Consider the following 7,863-nt stretch of genomic DNA (forward strand, 5'->3'; position numbering starts at 1 on the left):
ATCTCAGATCTTGAGCCAAGAAATAGGACAAGAGATGGGGTAGGATTCTTGGAGTTTAAGTGCCCTGTGAGTTCTAATCAGATTCACCGAATAGGGATGTCAAATTCTTCTGCCCATGTTTTTTCTCCTATGGTAAAGTCAAAAATAAATGCCTATAAAATTATAGTCCTGTAAGTTTTCTTCTCAACCCGGTGACTTCGTGGGGCGGCGATTCCCTTTTAAAGTACTTGGGTGATGAATCAGCTACAGAGGGCTCTGTAATTGCCACGGTTGAGGCTACATCATAGCCCAAAGATCCTGGAGGTGGCCCTCAGAGTGAGCGGGGTGTCACATCCAGGGCATTCTGGTCACTGTCAGAGAGCTGGGGCCTGAAGCCTGGCCTCTCCTCTGCCTGCCGGGTTGTGGAGCCTGGAGGTCATGTGTGTCAGGTGACTGAGCCCCATCAGTAATTTGCCAGTGCTGGAATTACTCAAATTCCAAGTGTGACTCTGCAGAGTCCAGCTTCTGTTACCAAAGTACGCATCTACAATCTGTCCCGTTAGGAAAAGAGCTTTCAAAGACAGTTTCATTATTCGTTCATTTTGCAGTCTTACAGGAGGAATTAAATTTGAAAGATGAAGAAGTAAAAACTCAAAACACTGATCTTGGTTCAAACTTGTCCAAATTTCAAGCATCAGAGTACAGGAAATAAGATGGATTGTTATTCCAATAGTTATGTCTTCTTGTTCAGAAACTCTTACCAGTAAAACCTCCAGTTTTGTCCTCCATTTACTGATTCAGCAATTTCAGACCAAGGGCCTAGTGTATGCCTGGGGCGTATAGCAGCTTTTGTTGTTGTTTTGTTTCATTTCATTCATTATATATAAATTGTGCATCATCTCATGAAGTCTGTTTTTTTTAAAAACTTTTGGAATAATTCTTGCCAGGTGAATGGGATCTTTTCTTTTTTATGAATTGTATTTCTCACTTATTACAGATAGAAAGGAAAACTATTGGTATTTCCACTTTCAATTTCTAACCCACCACCCAACTGAACTCTCTAAAAAAAGTTTTGATAGTCTTTAACTTAGTTCTCTCAGACTTTTCAGTGAGAAAATGATGCTATCTGAAATAAGAAGGCTGTTTGTCTTTGTTTTCTGCTGCTATAACATAATACCACAGACTGTGTCATTTATTTTTTTAAAAAAATAGAGATTTATTCAACTTATGATTCTAGAGTCAGGCACGTTCAAGACTGTGGGGTTGTTTCTGCTGAGGGTCTTCTTGTCCCATCATCCCATGATTGAGGAGCAATCAAACAATCATGGGGGATGGGAGCAGCAAGAGGAGGCTGAAGTTATAACACACTCACTCTTGTGACAACTAACCCACTCTTACAGCGATGACATTAACCTATTTATGAGGATAATGCACATGGACCTAATCACCACTTACAGGCCCTGCCTCTTCATGCTGCTACAATAGCAATTACATTTCAACGTGAGTTATGGAGAGGACTTCAAACCCTAATACTGCTGATTTCAAAAGTGTCTCTATATATCTTTCTCTTACATTCTTCTCTTTTCGTCTCCCCCAACTGTCTTCCTTATTGTACTGTCATATTACTCGAAAAAAAAAAAAATGTTTCCTCTCTTATGCTAGGAATGATGGTAGCTAATGTTCACAGGGAAACCCAAAGTTTCCAAATTTCAATGACTTTTAGAAGTCAAGGGATGGTGGAAAACCTGCTGTAGCCAGCTCTTAAGAAATAAGTTTAGAGGATGGAGTCTTCCTGGAAAAGCTGGAAGAAATGGCCTCCTCTGTGCAAGGTTCTGATTGGCTGGAGAAAAAGAGGCCCCCTCATCTGTGGCTGCTGTCTTGGTAACCAGGGAAAACCCATCTTCTATGCAGACAAATTCCAGGAACCACCAGTACAAAGGTGTGCCCAGTATACCCTTTGGCAGAACAGATCCCTCACGCAGCACCACTTACACCACTTCTCTAGACATCCGCATCAGCTGACTTATTTCACATGTCTCCAAATCAAAGACAATACCCTTTTGAGGCAAGACATGGCATTAGTTGCATGGCCTGTGTGAATGGGCTCAAACCCTAGCCCTACCACTCCCTGCCTGTGAGACCACTTTAAAAAAAAATTATATATCCTTTCCGGGCTTCCATTTCTCCCGCTGTAAAATGATGTTGACTTGTAGCAAGGCTTTAGTGCACCATTAGTGCTGGCTTGTGGTATGTACATCCCAAATGTTAGCTAGAAGAGTGTCTGGCAGGTGAGCCTCATAACAATTAGGGCTTCGACATACTTTGGTGGTAAGACTTAGGGAAAGATCCTTAATATTTCTGAGCTTTGCTTTCCTTACTTGCGGAGTGAAGAAAATGTTCCTAATTGAACTGTGATGAAAATGACTTGAGAAAATGTATATAAAATAGCTGAAATGGTAGTAAACTAGAGATTGTTTCCTTTCCACTCAATGACCTTTCCACTCATGGATCATTAGTTCCATGAGGTGAAGACTCATCCCTATCTCTGAACATATTAGGGATTCATATACGTTCATAGAAAAAGAGAGTGTCTGACTAAATAAGAAACTGTTGGATTAAATACCATTTGCTTTTTTGGCAGAGGGAGGATACCAGGGATTGAACTCAGGGCCACTCAACTGCTGAGCCACATCCCCAGCCCTATTTTGCATTTTATTTAGAGACAGGGTCTCACTGTGTTGCTTAGCACCTCGCTTTTGCTGAAGGTGGCTTTGAACTCGAGATCCTCCTGCCTCAGCCTCCTGAGCTGTTGGGATTACAGGCGTGCGCCACCATGCCTCACAATGCCATTCGTTTTCCAGTGTGCAATAGACCCCATTTCTTGAAAGAAGCTTAACTCTGTTCTTGTCATGGTATCTTCAGTGGAATGCTTTAAGGAACATTTATTTATGAAGAGACCAGTTTCAAAGCTATAGGTGAGGCTTAAAAGGATCTCAAGAGGTACTTGAATAAAAGGATTAATAACATCGGAAGAGCCATTTGCATCCCTACAGGATCAAGGAGAAGAACAGTACCAAGAGCCTGGAAGGAGTGAGTTCTGTAGAGAAAGTCTATTGAGAGGAGTATTGGGCTTCAGTCAACAAGCAAACTTAGCCCAAGGTGACCTGCATACAAGGAGCCAGGAAAATAAATATTTGAGCCCTCTGTCTTACATCCTTCAGTCTTCTACTGGAGTTCTCCAGTGGTGGAACTCAGCTAGAAACCAGATGGGATGAGAGAAGTTTTTTCCAGATTTAGCAAATTAAAAATACAGGACACCAGTAAATCTGAGTTTCAGATAAACAATGAATAACATTTTAGTACAAATATCTCCCACTAAATAGTTGGGACAGGTTTATACAAAAGATTTGTTTTCGTTGTTTACCTGAAATTCAAGTTTTCACTGGCTTCCCTATATTTTTTTGAAGCAGTCTAGATGGGAGACCATTGACAAATTCCTCATATATCAGCCTGCCCAGCAGAGAGCAGATGGAAAGGGATGGAAATAAGACAATCAGACACACTGGTGTGAATTAGCTAGGGACACAATAATTTCACAGGGTCCATTCCAAGAGCTCCATCATTTACTCTAAAAGAGCTCTTTGTCATTGATTTCCAGTGTTGCTCTTTCCCATTCCCATCCCTACCTGTTTTCCTGAAAGTCCTTCTCATAAGAAGGAAAATAATAATAATATTAAGACATAGCATCCAAATTTCTTTCTCCTATGAAGATTTCCCTTCACCACGCTCTTTCCAGGAAAGGGAGCTGAATGCAGGTTCTTTTTGACTAGAACTGGTAAACCTTGCAGCGTCTACCATATTTCTTCTCTACTGAGTGGTCCTAGGAAAATCCCCATGAAGCCATGGCTGTGGATCAAGGGAGACAGAGTGATGATACATTAAGTTGGATCTTTCTAAATGGGTGTTAGATGTTAATATGTTATTAAAAATTTGCATTTATATTATGCAGCTGTTTTATATTTATGAAAACAGAAAGGAGGGAAGGAAAGAAGAGAAAAATATATACCTAAAAATTGTTTTGACCATTTAATTAGTTCGTGGTTTTTGTAGAATACTAGCCAGTAATTGAAAACTGACTTACTCTTTGATAGCAATTCAGAGAACAGTGTCATATGCACTCACTAAATCTCAATTTCCTCAATTTTTAAAATGAATTTGTAGTACCTGAATTGCAGAGTTTTCAGTGAGTCTAGAAGCAAAGAATATAGAGAAACCATCATATGTTTAAGCACCAAATAATTGCTTATTAGCATTATTAAGAGTTCTTACCTAGCAAGGTGTCATTTTAATATATTATGTTCCATTGCTATGACACAATAGGCCATATGCATTTTTTTTCAAATTAGTAACTTAAAAAATCTGATAAATTTAATAATGTAGTTTCTCTTGATCCCTGCTTCTTCTGAACAAAAGAGAAACTCTAAAATTACCATCTCCAAGGATCATAGAGCAGGAATTAAAAGACCAAATATTTGTCTATATTTTAGTTCCAGATTTAGAAGCTATGTCTAATTTTTGAAATATGGTATTTTTGTATCTTCCTTCACGTATTAGTCAATGTGTCTATCATTGTAGCGATGCTAATATTTAATTCATGTGTTCCCTGAATGAATAACATTATTCAGGCACCCCCCACTGGAAAAAAAAAACGTCTAAAGAACTTCATTAACACTTCAATATAGTTATATTAATAAGGAAATGGGCACACAGGGTGCTCACATGGGAATTTCATTGTGAGGGTACTTATGGAGTTTTTAAAACCTCTAACTAGACAATTAACCGAGTAGGCAGGTGTGGGCGGTTGACTACATCAGGAAACAGGAACAGAATCATAATGATGGAAGACAGCAGGAAGGATGGGAAATGAACACCTCACTAAAGGTCCAGATTTGGCCACAAAGGAAACATAAGCCTAAGGCAATGAGTAGAAATTGTCATGCTATTTTTTGCCATGCCAAATTACCTTTGGATTTATTTTAATAGCTATCAAAATGATAAATATGTATCTACATCATTTTAAGTGAGGGTGACCAGTGCTTTAATTTGTGAGATTTTTAGTAAAACCAGAGGGAGAGATTGCATGTGAAAGATGAGTATCAGGGGTTTTGATTTTTTTTGGATTTTTTTTCATACTAGGCATAGAACTCAGGGATGCTTTAATACAGATCTAAATTCCCAGCCCTTATTTCTTTTTTATTTGGAGACAGGTCTTGCTAAGTTTCTAAGGCTGGCCTTGAATGTGCCAACCTCTAGCCTCAGCCTCTTAAGTAGCTGGGATTATAGGGCTTGACCTAGTGATGCTTAGACTTTGTGTTCTCTAGGTTAAAAAAAATAAAATGTCCTCATGGAAATGATTCCATAGAAAGAGCATTGCTATTTGAGTTAAGAGGAGAGGATTCCCCCTGTATTTCCTACTGTGTTCCTATTTTGCCTGCTATTAATTTAATCACTAGGGTCGGGGTTATATAAAATATCAGGGATGATAAAAGTCTAAAACATGTTACACCAACTGAATCTGCAAAAAAAAAAAAAAAAGTCTGTGCCTAAAACATGTTGCCAAAGCAAGCTTTTAGTACACCCAAGTGAAGAAAATAGTCCATGGAGTATTACACAGCAGCCCATACAGGCCCCAAAGTGAAAATTATTGTGGTTTAGCTGTGAGGCGTTCCCCAAAGGGTCATGTGTGAGACAATGCTACAAAGTTTAGAGGTGAAATGATTGAGTTGTAAGAGGTTTAACCTAATACTGCATTAATCCCCTGGTAGGGATTAACTTGGTAGTAACTGTGGGCAGGTAGGGTGTGGCTGGAGGAGGTGGGTCATTGGGGTGGGAGCCTTTGGCTATATATTTTGGCCTTGCTGAGCAGAGCTGGCTGTCTGTCTCTGCTTCCTGGTGTGATGTCCTGAACCACTTTGCTCTACCTACCACACTCTTCCTCCATGTTGTTCTGCTCACCTCTAGCTCGGAGGAATGGAGCCAGCTGTCTATGGACTAAGACATCTGAAACCATGAGATCCCAAATAAACTTTTCCTCTCTAATCATTCTTGTCAGGTTCTTTTTTTTTTTTTTTTTTTTTTTTTTTAGTAGCTGTGAAAAAGCTGACTAAAACAAACCTACGCCACGAAGGAACTGGAACCCACACAACCTTGGTTCCCTGGAAGGACACAGGTACAATGGAAAGAAGATTGTATGACAATAGATTGGATCCAGAACATGTGGATTTTCAGATGCATGTCAACATTTCACTGGATTTGTGAGATTGAGTAAAATACTTGGCCTCCCTGTGAGTAAAATAGGAATGATAAAGGTTAGAATGGGCTTAAGATATAGTAATTCTTTTATTATTTGCTATGCTTATTATTTTACTATTGTGGATTTCCCAAGATTATTGCATTATATATATTTTTTCATATATTCATATATATGAATATGTTTATTTTATTCATATATTTATTCATATATATATATATATATATATACATTATATGTATATATATGAAATTCCTTATAAATTGCTGAGCCTTATGTAAATATAAGGAACTATGTTTCTTGTAGATGATAGCACTGATAACCAACATACTTTGGCTTACCTGAACCTTTAAACTTCTGGTGACTAAAACATTTTTCAGGGTGTAGAACTAAATAAAAAATTTTAAGTGGAAGTCAAATGGTTTCCTTCACAATGATTGCAATTAGAAAAAAAAAGCTACCATGTGTATGAGTAAAGACTAGATGAGAATACAGAAAAAGGAAAATAATTAGATTTGCTAATGGTTGTAATGATGTGGATTATTCCTTTCTATTTCTGTGTATTATAATCTTCCCTTTGAATTAAAATATCTTTCATTAAAAACTAATAAAATGCAGAAACTTAAGCTAACAGTTTACATTTATATTGTAGAATGCTGATATCTTGTTAATATTAAAAGTGGTAATAGTGAGTTCATTTTATTGAGAGCCTCCCATACTTTAGGCTTGGTTCTGAGTACTCTGAGTACTTTAACTGCATAGATCTGTCTGTTCATCACAGAAGTACCATGAGCCATAGGATACACATGAGGAGGCTAAAACTCACAGATTAGTAGCTCACCAGGTTCTCCAGCTGACATGAATATGTAGAATACATAACATGTATTCTAATATGTAGAATACAAAATGTGTTTTGTGTGTAACACTTCAGGATAAATATGGTTCATTTAATTGAAGAAACAAATGGATTAGGATTCTACCTGACTGTTGGTGATATTGAAAATATTAAAGATCACTGATCTGAGTATTTTTTATTTATGTCTCATTTGCTCCTACACCTACCATGAAGCGTTAAAGGAAAAATTTCAATAGAAATTGATGCAGTTCTAGTTGCAGAAGTAAGTGAGACATAGTGCAATAGCATGGTCATATGGCAAATGAGACACGGTACAATAGCAGTGTTGTATCCTTGCTCTGTTGTCTATAAATTCCTGCAGCATGGTTCAAGGACAATTGAACTCGTTACACCCCATCTCCAATGTTACTAAATTTGTTGTAAAGTCAGCTCTAAAGTCCTCTCTTATTCTATCATCTAATTTTATTTTCCTTCTTCTTTTTTTTTAAAAAGAGAGAGTTTTTTAATATTTATTTTTTAGTGGTTTTTTTTTTCCAGTGGACACAACGTCTTTTATTTTATTTTTATGTGGTGCTAAGGATCGAACCCAGCACCCCGCACATGCCAGGCAAGCGTACTACCGCTTGAGCCACATCCCCAGCCCTTCCTTCTTTTTAAATTAATGTGTACACTGTCGGAGATATCAAAATTAAAGAAATGAAGAACTTTTCTGGAATTT

Source organism: Urocitellus parryii, chromosome 3, assembly GCF_045843805.1.
Source record: "Urocitellus parryii isolate mUroPar1 chromosome 3, mUroPar1.hap1, whole genome shotgun sequence".
Taxonomy (NCBI): domain Eukaryota; kingdom Metazoa; phylum Chordata; class Mammalia; order Rodentia; family Sciuridae; genus Urocitellus; species Urocitellus parryii.